This window comes from Hyla sarda, chromosome 7, assembly GCF_029499605.1.
Source record: "Hyla sarda isolate aHylSar1 chromosome 7, aHylSar1.hap1, whole genome shotgun sequence".
Classification (NCBI taxonomy): Eukaryota; Metazoa; Chordata; class Amphibia; order Anura; family Hylidae; genus Hyla; species Hyla sarda.
The window spans coordinates 23,713,452-23,725,664 of NC_079195.1; the positions used below are offsets into that span (position 1 = coordinate 23,713,452).

General features: G+C 46.9%; 1 protein-coding gene and 1 long non-coding RNA gene across 3 annotated transcripts in view; one reads left to right on the plus strand and one right to left on the minus strand.

The window, feature by feature from the left end:
* Positions 1–5,675, minus strand: part of LOC130281647 (uncharacterized) — a 119,209-nt gene extending 113,534 nt beyond the window's left edge. The window contains exon 1 of the long non-coding RNA XR_008846066.1: positions 5,567–5,675. This is a non-coding gene — a long non-coding RNA (uncharacterized LOC130281647). The remainder of the gene's footprint in view (positions 1–5,566) is intronic.
* The window catches only part of CLCN1 (chloride voltage-gated channel 1), a 185,244-nt gene that overhangs the window by 60,724 nt on the left and 112,307 nt on the right, over positions 1–12,213 (plus strand). The gene's annotated exons all lie outside the window — the stretch shown is intronic.

The following is a 12,213-nucleotide window of genomic DNA, read 5'->3' on the forward strand; positions in this document are numbered from 1 at the left end:
ACTGCGCCCGCCGAACACTTTACATAGACACATGAGGTATGTGCTTACTCGAGAGAAATTGGGTTTCAAATACAAGTAAAAATTTTCTCCTTTTTACCCCTTGCAAAAATTCAAAAATTGGGTCTACAAGAACATGCGAGTGTAAAAAATGAAGATTGTGAATTTTCTCCTTCACTTTGCTGCTATTCCTGTGAAACCCGTAAAGGGTTAAAACGCTTACTGAATGTCATTTTGAATACTTTGGGGGGTGTAGTTTTTATAATGGGGTCATTTGTGGGGTATTTCTAATATGAAGACCCTTCAAATCCACTTCAAACCTGAACTGGTCCCTGAAAAAAAGCGAGTCTTCCAAAAGTAAAAACACGTCAATTTTATGATGCAAACATAAAGTAGACATATTGTATATGTGAATAAAAAAAAAAATATTTGGAATATCCATTTTCCTTACAAGCAGAGAGCTTCAAAGTTAGAAAAATGCTAAATTTTCAAATTTTTCATCAAATTTTGGGATTTTTCACCAAGAAAGGATGCAAGTTATCAGAATGATAACTAAAAGCATCTCAGAGTTATTAATGTTTAAAGTGACAGTGGTCAGATGTGCAAAAAATGGCCGAGTCCTTAAGGTGAAAAAGGGCTCAGTCCTTAAGGGGTTAAAAATCAGACAATGTGATTTTATGGATTTTTTCCTCCTTCTGTCTCTCATAGTTGAGGTTATAACCTATGATGATAATTACAGGCCTCTCTAATATTTTTAAGTGGGAGAACTTGCACAATTGGTGGCTGACTAAATACTTTTTTCCCCCACTGTATATATAGATATATAGAAAGTGCTTCAGCCAATGGCATGCTCCATAAGTACCTTGGATGTTCTCTATAGGTGCACAATGGGGGGGGGGAGATTTATCAAAACCTGTCCAGAGGAAAAGTTGCTGAGTTGCCCATAGCAACCAATCAGATCGCTGCTTTCATTTTTCAGAGGCCTTTTCAAAAGTGAAAGTAGTGATCTGATTGGTTGCTATGGGCAACTCAGCATCTTTTCCTCTGCACAGGTTTTGATAAATCTCCCCAATAATCCGTAGTGTGAACATATAAAGGCCTCAGCCAGCGGTATACCACCCCAGTGCCTCATCCATGGGTGGGCACCAGGGGTCAAGTCCTGCAGGAACGCATAGGAACTGAGTTCCTGCACTTTTTCTACAGCAGGAACACTGTTCCCATTAGCAGAAGTCCTGCAGGACCATTCCTGAGGTGGAAATCATGGGTGATTTTTTTTTTCCAGGACTTGACCCCTGGTGGGCACCATAAGTGAAAGGCATTGTGGACCACTTTCCGACCCCCTGGTGTCAGGTTATGAAAGTTTTCTGTAGAGCAGTGGTCTCCAAAACTTCAGACCTCCAGTACAGTGGTTCCTCAAGTTACAATATTAATTGGTTCTGGGATGACCATTGTATGTTGAAACCATTGTATGTTGAGACCATAACTCTATGGAAACCTGGTAATGGGTTCTGAAGCCACCAAAATGTCATCCAAAAATAGGAAAAAGTGAGAATTAAAGAAAAATAAGTAGAAAACTAATATAAATAAAGCAAATCCTTACATATAAAAGTAATAAAGATCTGCTGGGAGCTGTAATCACTGTCTATTTCAGTGTTTTCCAAGCAGGGAGCCTCCAGTTGTTGCAAAACTACAACTCCCAGCATGCCCGGACAGCCAGAGGCTGTCCGGGCATGCTGGGAGTTGTAGTTTTGCAACAGCTAGGGGCACCCTGCTTGGGAAACACTGGTCTATGTAGAGGACAGGAGCTTCTGCGGGGTCCTGAACAGTACACAATGTCCTAAAAAAGTAACATGGAGCCGCCCTCACCTGGTGTCCAAAGGAGCAGCTAAGCCTGGCACAGGTCAAGTATACAGAACATGTAATACCTCCCTGTACTGTAGGGGGCGCTACCAGACATTAGTCAGTGCATACGCTTCAGTAATACAGGGGTTTTACCAGTAAATTGCCCAGTTTGATTGGTCAGTTCTTCCAGCCATTGACACGTTTCACAGATCTGGACTGTCCGTAGCATTGTATGTTGAGTCTGGTTTCAAGTTACAATGGTCCAGAAAAGACAATTGTATGTTGAAACTATTGTATGTTAAGGCCATTGTAAGTTGAGGGATCACTGTAATTGCAAAACTACAACTCCCACCATGCCCGGACAGCCGTTGGCTGTCCGGGCATGGTGGGAGTTGTAGTTTTGCAACAGCTGGAGGTCCAATGCCTCTACAGAAAACTTTCATAACCTGACACCAGGGGGTCGGAAAGTGGTCCACTATGCCTTTTTGGGCGTAACACGTGTACATACATACATGTCATCCGTGTGATGGGTTATTGGTAAATCAATGTATTGATCAGGAGACTTGAGGTAAAAGTTGACGCTGTAAAGAGGTAGAGGTACAGAAATCACTAACTCCACCATAAATCCTTATCTCGTCTTATCTTGTTACTTTCATTAAAAAATGATTTAATGCCGGAGAACTGGACAGGAACTATTCAGACTTTGGAATCTCGCGTCGGCAAAAAAAAAAAACGGTTACAGTACATGTGTTTATGAGAAAAAAAATCGCACCTCTTTACATTGTTTTGATTGGTTAATAGAAGAAGCCGGCTACTTCTTTCATTGGTGATGCCTAGAGATGAGCGAACTTACAGTAAATTCGATTGGTCACGAACTTCTCAGCTCGGCGGTTGCTGACTTTTCCTGCATAAATTAGTTCAGCTTTCCGGTGCTCCGGTGGGCTGGAAAAGGGGGATACAGTCCTAGGAAAGAGTCTCCTAGGACTGTATCCACCTTTTCCAGCCCACTGGAGCACCGGAAAGCTGAACTAATTTATGCAGGAAAAGGCATCAACTGCCGAGCCGAGAAGTTCGTGACGAATCGAATTTACTGTAAGTTCGCTCATCTCTAGTGATGCCACTTAAAGGGGTTCTCCGGTGCTTAGACATCTTATCCCCTATCCAAAGGATAGGGGATAAGATGCCTGATTGCGGGAGTCCCGCCGCTGGGGACCCCCCGTGATCTTGCATGCGGCACCCCGTTTATAGTCAGTCTCCGGAGCGTGCTCGCTCCGGGTCGGATTACCGGCGACCACAGGGCAGGCGGCATGTAACGTCACGCCCCCGTGTGACATCACGCTACAATACTTCCCAAGGAACGCTGGAAAATGGTGTAAAGGAGAACTCCAGCACAAAAATTAAAGGGATATTCCTGGAAAAAAAATACATATATATATATATATATATATATATGGCTCCAGAAAGTTAAACAGATTTGTAAATTACTTCTATTAAAAAATCTTAATCCTTCCAGTAGTTATTCATTGCTGAAGTTGAGTTGTTCTTTTCTGTCTAACAGTGCTCTCTGCTAACACCTCTGCTTGTCTCAGGAACTGTCCGAAGCATTAGAGGTTTGCTATGGAGATTTTCTCCTACTCTGGACAGTTCCTGAGAAAAGCAGAGGTGTCAGCAGAGAGCACTGTTGTCAGACAGAAAAGAACAACTCAACTTCAGCAGCTGATAACTACTGGAAGGATTAAGATTTTTTTTACAGACAGAAGTAATTTACAAATCTGTTTAACTTCTGGAATACGCCTTTAAACCATCCCCTGTCCACAGGATAGGGGATAAATAGCTGATCATGGGGGGTCCGACAGCTGAGATCCCCTGCGATCTCCAGAACGGGACCTGGCTCTTAGTGAGAATCCATTTATTTCTATGGGAGTGCCTAAAAGACCAAGGTACAGCACTTGGGCATCATCACCACTAGAAATTTCCATAGCAAACCTCTCCTGCTCTGGACAGTTCCTGACATGGACAGAGGTGTCAGCAGAGAGCACTGTGGTCAGACTGGAAAGAACTACACAGCTTCCTCTGGAGCATACAGCAGCTGATAAGTACTGGAAGGATTAAGATTTTTGAATAGAAGTAATTTACAAATCTGTTTAACTTTCTGGCACCAGTTGATTTAAAAAAAATTGTTTTCCACCGAAGTACCCCTTTACCTCATCGATATATATATATATATATATATATATATATATATGTTTATATATATTTCTCTAGACCCCAAGACAGCAATAACAAAAACATGAAGCATAACTTTTAGTAAGGGGTAGCCCAATGACTTTCCTATGACTCCTGCAATGCTTCAGTTTCCCTGTAGGGGTGCTGCAGAGAAATCAACCACATTGTTTCAGGTTATGTACAAATTACTGCTAATTCCTGGGGGTCCCTTCAGCAGGGTACCTTGTGATCAGTTTATTGTCAGGGGACCCTTTTATTAGGAAGGGATTGTACAGATTGAAGCACTCCTTTAAAGGGGTACTCCGACCCTAAGACATCTTATCCCCTAACCAAAGGATAGGAGATAAGATATCGGACCGCGGGGGTCCTGCCGCTGGGGACCCCTGCAATCTTGCATTGGGCACCCACCTCTTTGAGCTGCACGCCGCGCTGCCATCTCACACACTGCCGGGTGCCGACCATGGGGCCGGAGTATCGTGACGTCACCACCCCCCGTGTGACGTCACCACCCGCCCCCGCTTTGCAAGTCTATGGGAGGGGGCGTGATGGCCATCACGCCCCCTCCCATAGACTTGCATAGCGGGGGTGGAGTTGTGACATCACACAAGATTGCAGGGTCCCCCCCCCCCCCCCCCCCCGCGGTCAGACATCTTATCCCCTATCCTTTGGATAAGGGATAAGATGTCTTAGGGCCGGAGTACCCCTTTAATGTTATGAAACGTCTATTTGATACTGCCAATCCATATCCAGGTCTGTTCAGATACCAGATGTACATTGTCTGCAGAGAAGAAAGGAATATCGGCAGGGGAGGGGGGGGCAGGAATTTTTAGTACGGTCGGTAATAACAGATGGACTAATTGGATTTGCCATGAATTAGATGCCGGTCATACTGGAAACTGTAGATGGGTCTATACTTAGTAACTGGAATAACTGGGATGATTGATATTGGGGAGTAATTTCATTATTATGATGCTGTCAGGAAGGATATTTTCCCTGTAAGATTAGGATGGAGCATTCCAGTCTGACGTGCTTCTCATTCCTTCTTCTGGATCAACAGAGCCGGAGCATTGATGGCCAGAAACTACATTGTGGCTTTGGCTCAGCCGTGTGAACTGCGCGCAAGCTTTCCAGGAATATCTACAATGTCGGATCTGTTCTAACTATACAGTAAATGTAAAAAAAAATCCTAAAAAATAATGTAGTCTTACCGTATATACTCGAGTATAAGCCGAGTTTTTTTTTAGCACGATTTATCGTGCTGAGAACACCCCCCTCGGCTTATACTCGAGGGAACTCTCCGCCTGTTCAGTGGTCTTCAACCTGCGGACCTCCAGATGTTGCAAAACTACAACTTCCAGCATGCCTGGACAGCCGATGGCTGTCCGGGCATGCTGGGAGTTGTAGTTTTGAAACATCTGGAGGTCCGCAGGTTGAAGACCCCTGCAGCCTTCGTCATCATCCAGACCACCACTCCCCCCCCCCCCTTTAATTTTCTACTCACCTCCCCTCGGTGGGAAGCAAGGGTGAGCTGGTCCGGGCCATCTATGCTGCAGGGACCGTCTGGTGGGGAGGGTTAGTCGTTCCGGGCTGTACATTTTCCCCGGGGGGCCTCTTCTCCGCGCTTCGGGCCCGGCCCTGGACTAGTGACGTTGCCTTGACGACGACGCACAGGGACGTCCCTTCGCATGAACGTCCCTGTGCGTCTTCGTCAAGGTAACGTCACTAGTCCGGGGCCGGGCCCGCAGCGGAGAAGAGGCCCCCCCAGTGAAGATGGACAGCCCGGAACGACTAACCCTCCCCACCAGACGTAGATGGTACGACTAACCCTCCCTGCAGCATAGATGGCCCGGACCAGCTCACCCTTGCTTCCCACCGAGGGGGGGTGAGTAGAAAACAGGTCCGCAGGTTGAAGACCACTGGTAATTGTCAGGTGGTGATGATGAAGGGGGGGGGGGGGGGGGGATTATGACAGGGGGATGATGACAGGTGGTGATGATGAAGGGGGGTGTGGGATGATGACAGGGGGATGATGACAGGTGGTGATGATGAAGGGGGGTGTGGGATGATGACCGGTGGTGATGATGGAGGGAGTGTGTGGGATGATGACAGGTGGTGATGATGGAGGGGGTGTGTGGGATGATGACAGGTGGTGATGATGGAGGGGGGGTGTGGGATGATGACAGGGGGATGATGACAGGTGATGATGATGAAGGGGGGGTGTGGGATGATGACAGGGGGGTGATGACAGGCGGTGATGATGAAGGGGGGGTGGGACGATGACAGGGGGATGATGACAGGCAGTGATGATGAAGGGGGGGGTGTGGGATGATGACAGGGGGATGATGACAGGTGGTGATGATGAAGGGGGGGGTGTGGGATGATGACAGGTGGTGATGATGAAGGGGTGTGTGGGATGATGACAGGGGGATGATGACAGGTGGTGATGATGAAGGGGGGGTATGGGATGATGACAGGGGGGTGATGACAGGCGGTGATGATGAAGGGGGGGTGTGGGATGATGACAGGGGGATGATGACAGGTGGTGATGATGAAGGGGGGGTGTGGGATGATGACAGGGGGGTGATGACAGGTGGTGATGAAGGGGGGGATGATGACAGGCGGTGATGATGACAGGCGGTGATGATGAAGGGGGGTTGATGACAGGCGGTGATGATGACAGGCGGTGATGATGAAAGGCGTTGATGATGAAGGGGGGGATGATGACAGGCGGTGATGATGACAGGCGGTGTTGATGAAGGGGGGGGTGATGACAGGCGGTGATGATGACAGGCGGTGATGATGAAGGGGGGGATGATGACAGGCGGTGATGACAGGTGGTGATGATGAAGGGGGGTGTGGGATGATGACAGGGGGGTGATGACAGGCGGTGATGATGAAGGGGAGGATGATGACAGGCGGTGATGATGACAGGCGGTGATGATGAAGGGGGGGATGATGACAGGCGGTGATGATGACAGGCGGTGATGATGACAGGCGGTGATGATGAAAGGGGGGATGATGAAGGGGGGGATGATGACAGGATGATGATGACGGAGGTGTTAATGACGGGGATCTGGATGATGACAGAGAGGGGATGATGTATTTCCCACCCTAGGCTTATTGTCGAGTCAATAACTTTTCCTGGGTTTTTGGGGTGAAATTAGGGGCCTCGGCTTATACTCGAGTATATGCGGTATTTCTTTTTTGACATAGGGCAGGGAGAAGAACTTGGACAGATTTGGGGTTCATCAAGTTAAATTTACTCCACTATTTTCTGTAATAGAAACTTGTGTCAGGTCAGGTTCAGGGGTGGATTAACTATTTATGGCCAGACCATTGTGGGGCCAACAACCTACATGGAAACATTTCTATATTGGGTGTAAAAGTTCATGTTCTCCCATATATTTGTAATGGATGTAAGAAGCCTGTGACCCTTATTATTTAGGGGCCTATACTATTCTCAGTCTACCCCTAGTTAGGTTTGTACAATCTCGGTGGGTTGATTTAGGACACATAATAGTACCACTCAGGGGAGCAAATCCATTTCCGGAAAATTCACTCTATTCAATAGTAGTGATGAGCGGCAGCGGCCATGTTCGTATTCACGATATTTTGCAAATATATGGACGATTATTCGTCCTATGTTCCCGAAATTCGCATATTCACTATGTTCGTTCTCTCTTTTTTTCATGCGAAAATTTGTAATGAAATTCGTATAATGCGCATGCGCAATTATATCTTTGACCTAAAAGAAGGGAGGGATCAGTGTCCAGTCTGGAAGTGCTGATATTCGCATAAATATTTGCATAAATTCACCCAAAAATTAGCATAAATAAAAAAACGAATATTCATCATTACGTATATATATATATATCACTATTTCCTAAATATTCGCGAAATTGCGAAGTGCCGATATTCTCGGTAATAATTTGTGTTACACACTGCGCTCCCGACGCAAGAACCGTCCGTGAGCGCAGTGCCCCCGACCGCCGGCGGGACCGGGATTCGCATTGCGGGACGCTCCCACATGCGAATCCTGGCACGTCACTCACCTCGTCGCGCTCCTGCAGCTCTCACTCTCTCAGCTCCGGCGCGCGCGTCCCCATCCCTTAGGGCACGTGCGCGCCGGAGCTTTGAAATTTAAAGGGCTGGTATGCCCATAATTAGTAAAAGCACCTGACAGCACATTATAAGTTGTTGCACCTCCCACACCCCCCTGCCAGATCTTCAGTGCCTATTGCCTGAGAGAAAGCGTTCCCTATTGCCTGTTTTGCCATTCCCGTGTATCCAGACCTTCCTGCTACATTTTTTGACTACGAACCTTTGCCACCTGCCTTGACCTTCTGCTACGTTGACTATGCTAAAGCCTCCTCCTTCGGTACCTCGCCTTGCCCAGTTGCCTGTATGGTTGAGCCGTGTCGGGGGTAGTGACCTGGGTGTCGCCTGCTGCAGCAAGCCCATGCTGCCTTGCGGCGGGCTCTGGTGAAGACCAGCGGCACCTTAGACTCCACTCCCCGATACGGTCCGAGTCATCAGCCACACAGGTAGAGGATCCACATGAGTGAAGAGCAGCCAGTGAATGTAGTGAGGGCAAGCGACAATAAATATTGGATATCAGAGGCGTAATGCTGCTGGGCCCCAATGCAAAATGTGCAACAGGGCCCCATGTGCCAATTACAATACTGGCCTCTTATGGGGCAGATGTGCCTTAGGGCACCCTTAGGCACCAGAGCCCCACTGCTACCTCTGCATCCCCTATAGTTACGCCCCTGTTGGATTTGCTTAGTTCCCGCTTCAACAAATGTGATGTGAGTAGCCAGGCATGCAATGTATTCTTCAGGGACAAGGACATTGTTGTGTCAGAGGCTGCCCAGCAGATTTTGCACCTGGCCAAGCAAATGTTGTTTAAAGGGGTACTCCGCTGCTCAGCATTTGGAACAAACTGCTCTGAATGCTGGAGCCGGCGCCGGGAGCTTGTGACGTCATAGCCCCGGCCCCTCAATGCAAGTCTATGGGAGGGGGCGTGACGGCTGTCACGCCCCCTCCCATAGACTTGCATTGAGGGGACGGGGCTATGATGTCACGGGCTCCCATCGCCGGCTCAAGCGTTCGGGAACAATTTGTTCCAAACGCTGAGCAGCGGAGTACCCCTTTAAGTCTAAGAGGCTATGCTTCAATAGTGTATGCCTTGCTGCTTAGTGTACAGGAACATCAATGCCTGTCTTTGACAGGAGTCCCTGCTTCTGTCAGCGATTCGTCTGAAGTGAATCTCAAAAAATTTGGATTTGGGCAAATGTAAGTTGTTTGGAAGTTTCTGAGTAAAACTAGATGGTGATAAACCAATTTACTAGTCTCTAGGTAACACATCTCATTTGCTCAGTAGGCAAACTCAGGCCTACTCTCTCTAAAGGCCAAAAACTGGTTTCTAAGATACCACATGTTGTTCCTCCACACTCTGGTGCTAAACACTCCCTTAAATTATCTGTAAGTAGGGTACGTTCACATGCGCAGCGTATTTAGCTGCGGATCCGCTGGTGAAGGCCCCGCTCCATGCTGGCATTACATGTGCCTGCTGGTAGCGGCAATACGCCGCTATCAGCAGACACAGTGCAGCGATGTGCGCGGCGTACTCGCACATCGCGGCCACTCTCCTTGCTCTGAGCTAGGCAGAGATCTCCCGCGATGTGCGAGTATACTGCGACAGAGTGTCTGCTGGTAGCAGCGTATTGCCGTTACGAGCAGGCACATGTAAAGACAGCATAGAGCGGGGCCTTCACCAGCGGATTTGCAGCATAAATCTGCGCGTGTGAACGTAACCCGTAGGGAAAATCTTATACATCCCCTTCATGTAAAACACTGTAGGTATATCACATTGAGAAAATATCTATTGTTTTTTTTGCTGTTTTTGAGCTGTGCGTTATGTCTATGCTGTATTCGCTGTACTGTATTGTGATCCATCCGATTTGTATGTAATGCAATGTATAAATGCTTATACCGGCTGTTATTTGTATGTATAAGTTGTTGTAGTCAACAGGGGTTGTTGTTATTGGAAAGTCTGCTGACATCTTCCTTATGGCTGGAGGGAGAAGTGTTCAGGAGGTGTGGAGAGATCACTCCAGGTGCTTGAAGAATCTGTTCCCTCAGGAATAGGGTCAGATGTGCAAAGTGACCCTCCTCGGCGCAAAAGCGGCTGTTCACTCCACCATGCTGCGAACCCTGGCGTCCTGCGCTATGGATGTATGATTGCACCTTCAATAAAAGACAAAGTCTGCACCTTTCAAGTGTCTCTGGCTCGTAAGTGCTCCCCCTTCTTTTCTTCTACGACTGCCATGATGTCCTGTTTTGGGATATGAGCACAGGGAGAAGAAAATCTAGGTGTTTGCTAATGCAGCAGTGCTGTGTAGTTCCCTGTTAGGATCATCGGTGAAGCCTGGTCATACATGCAGCAGTGCCGATCTCTGTTTCTATCCGGTGTGCATTGGCACGATCTGAGCACGTTGAAGTACTAGGCACATTGGTCCAACAGAAGATATGGACATGGAATTGGATGATTCAGCTTGCAGCACACCTGAAAATGCAGAAGTGAATTTTCCGCAGGACGCCAGGAGCAGACAGCTTCTTTACCACCTGCAATGAAAAAGACACATTCCAGGTGATGAGCATCAAAAGTCTGGAGAATAAGATCACCAGTCTCTCTGAAAAAGAGACAAGACTCTTTTGGACTATAAAATCCCTAAAATCCTAGGAAAGTGTAACTGCGTGCCCCACGGTCTGCGAAACTATAAAGAACCTTCGCCGTTCTCTGAGGATCCTGACTTTATGCAGGAATGGTACCAAGTGCATGTGGAGGATTCGCTTAACATGATGAAAGCCGTAATTAAACAAAACGAAGAGTGACCTCTAAATTAATGAAAGCAAAGAGAGAACTATGAGTAAGAATGACCGATCAACAGTTTACAGTATTTGGGCAAAAGCTCGAACGTAAACTCTCTATGTTACAAGCAACTCTGAAGGATCTAAAAAGGGACAAATACCTTCGTGACAAGATGGACTGTGACACAAATAAAGTCTTTTCCTTTGCTAAATCTCCTAATAAACGGCCTCAACATAAGAACAGAAATAGACGTCGGAGATCCGAGTTCTGGACCACAAGGAAAAAGGAAAGAAGAACGGTAGTTCCAGGGACAAATCTAAACAAAATGTAACTCAGGATGCGACTGCTGCCCCTTTAATATAAAGACGAGAAGGGGGAGGACAAGGTGAAAAAAGCTTGGTACAAAAACTCAAGGCAGTGTCCTGGAAAACTTAAAACCTACATCGGAACTGTCGAGTGACTCGGGCCAGGATCTAAAGATTATGAATCTGTCAGTATGAGGTGGATGAGTATGAGGTGGATGAGGCGACCAAATCGGTCCTCTCAAGAAGGCTTAATTATTGCTTGGTGGAGGAATTTAACCAGGGGGCGTTTGAGATAGATCTCTTCCGGGCTACACGAAAAATTAGTGTTACAACGTTTTTGGGGAATAAAGGTGACAATAAAAAAGTAAGATTAGAGGGTGAAACCCCAGTAAGCATTGGCCCTCTGGATTTCAGTGTTTTAAATGAGGCCCCTCAGGCTGTATTAGATTGCCTGTATGCACTAATGGAGTTGTTACCTGGTACCCCAAATGACATCTCAGACGAAAGGGAAGTTCCAGAGTTTACAGGAGGCACATGTTCTACACTTTGCCCCCAAATTATGCCTGGCAGTGGCCTTGACCTTTTTCAGAAAACGATTCTGGAAGAGGTCAAGGCATTTCGCCACCCAAAAGATCATGAAAATATCTATAGGAAGGAGAAGATGACCCTGGAGAGATTGAAGAAAGGGGATGACATAGTGGTAAAAAAATAGTCCTAATGAGGAGAAATTACTACGCTAAGTTAAGTAACCAGTTAAGTAACCCCCTACACTATGTCAAGCTGTCTGGTAACCCTATTATGGGACAAAAAAGTTAACTTCAATCTCTTCTAAGAGCCTATTTAGAAAAAGGAGTCATATCTAAGAAACTAGCAGAAAGACTCCTTCCCAGTGAACCCAAAGAGAGCGTTTGGTATTTTCTTTCAAAAGTACACAAAACGTTGGAGTCCCCACCTGGGAGACCTATTGTC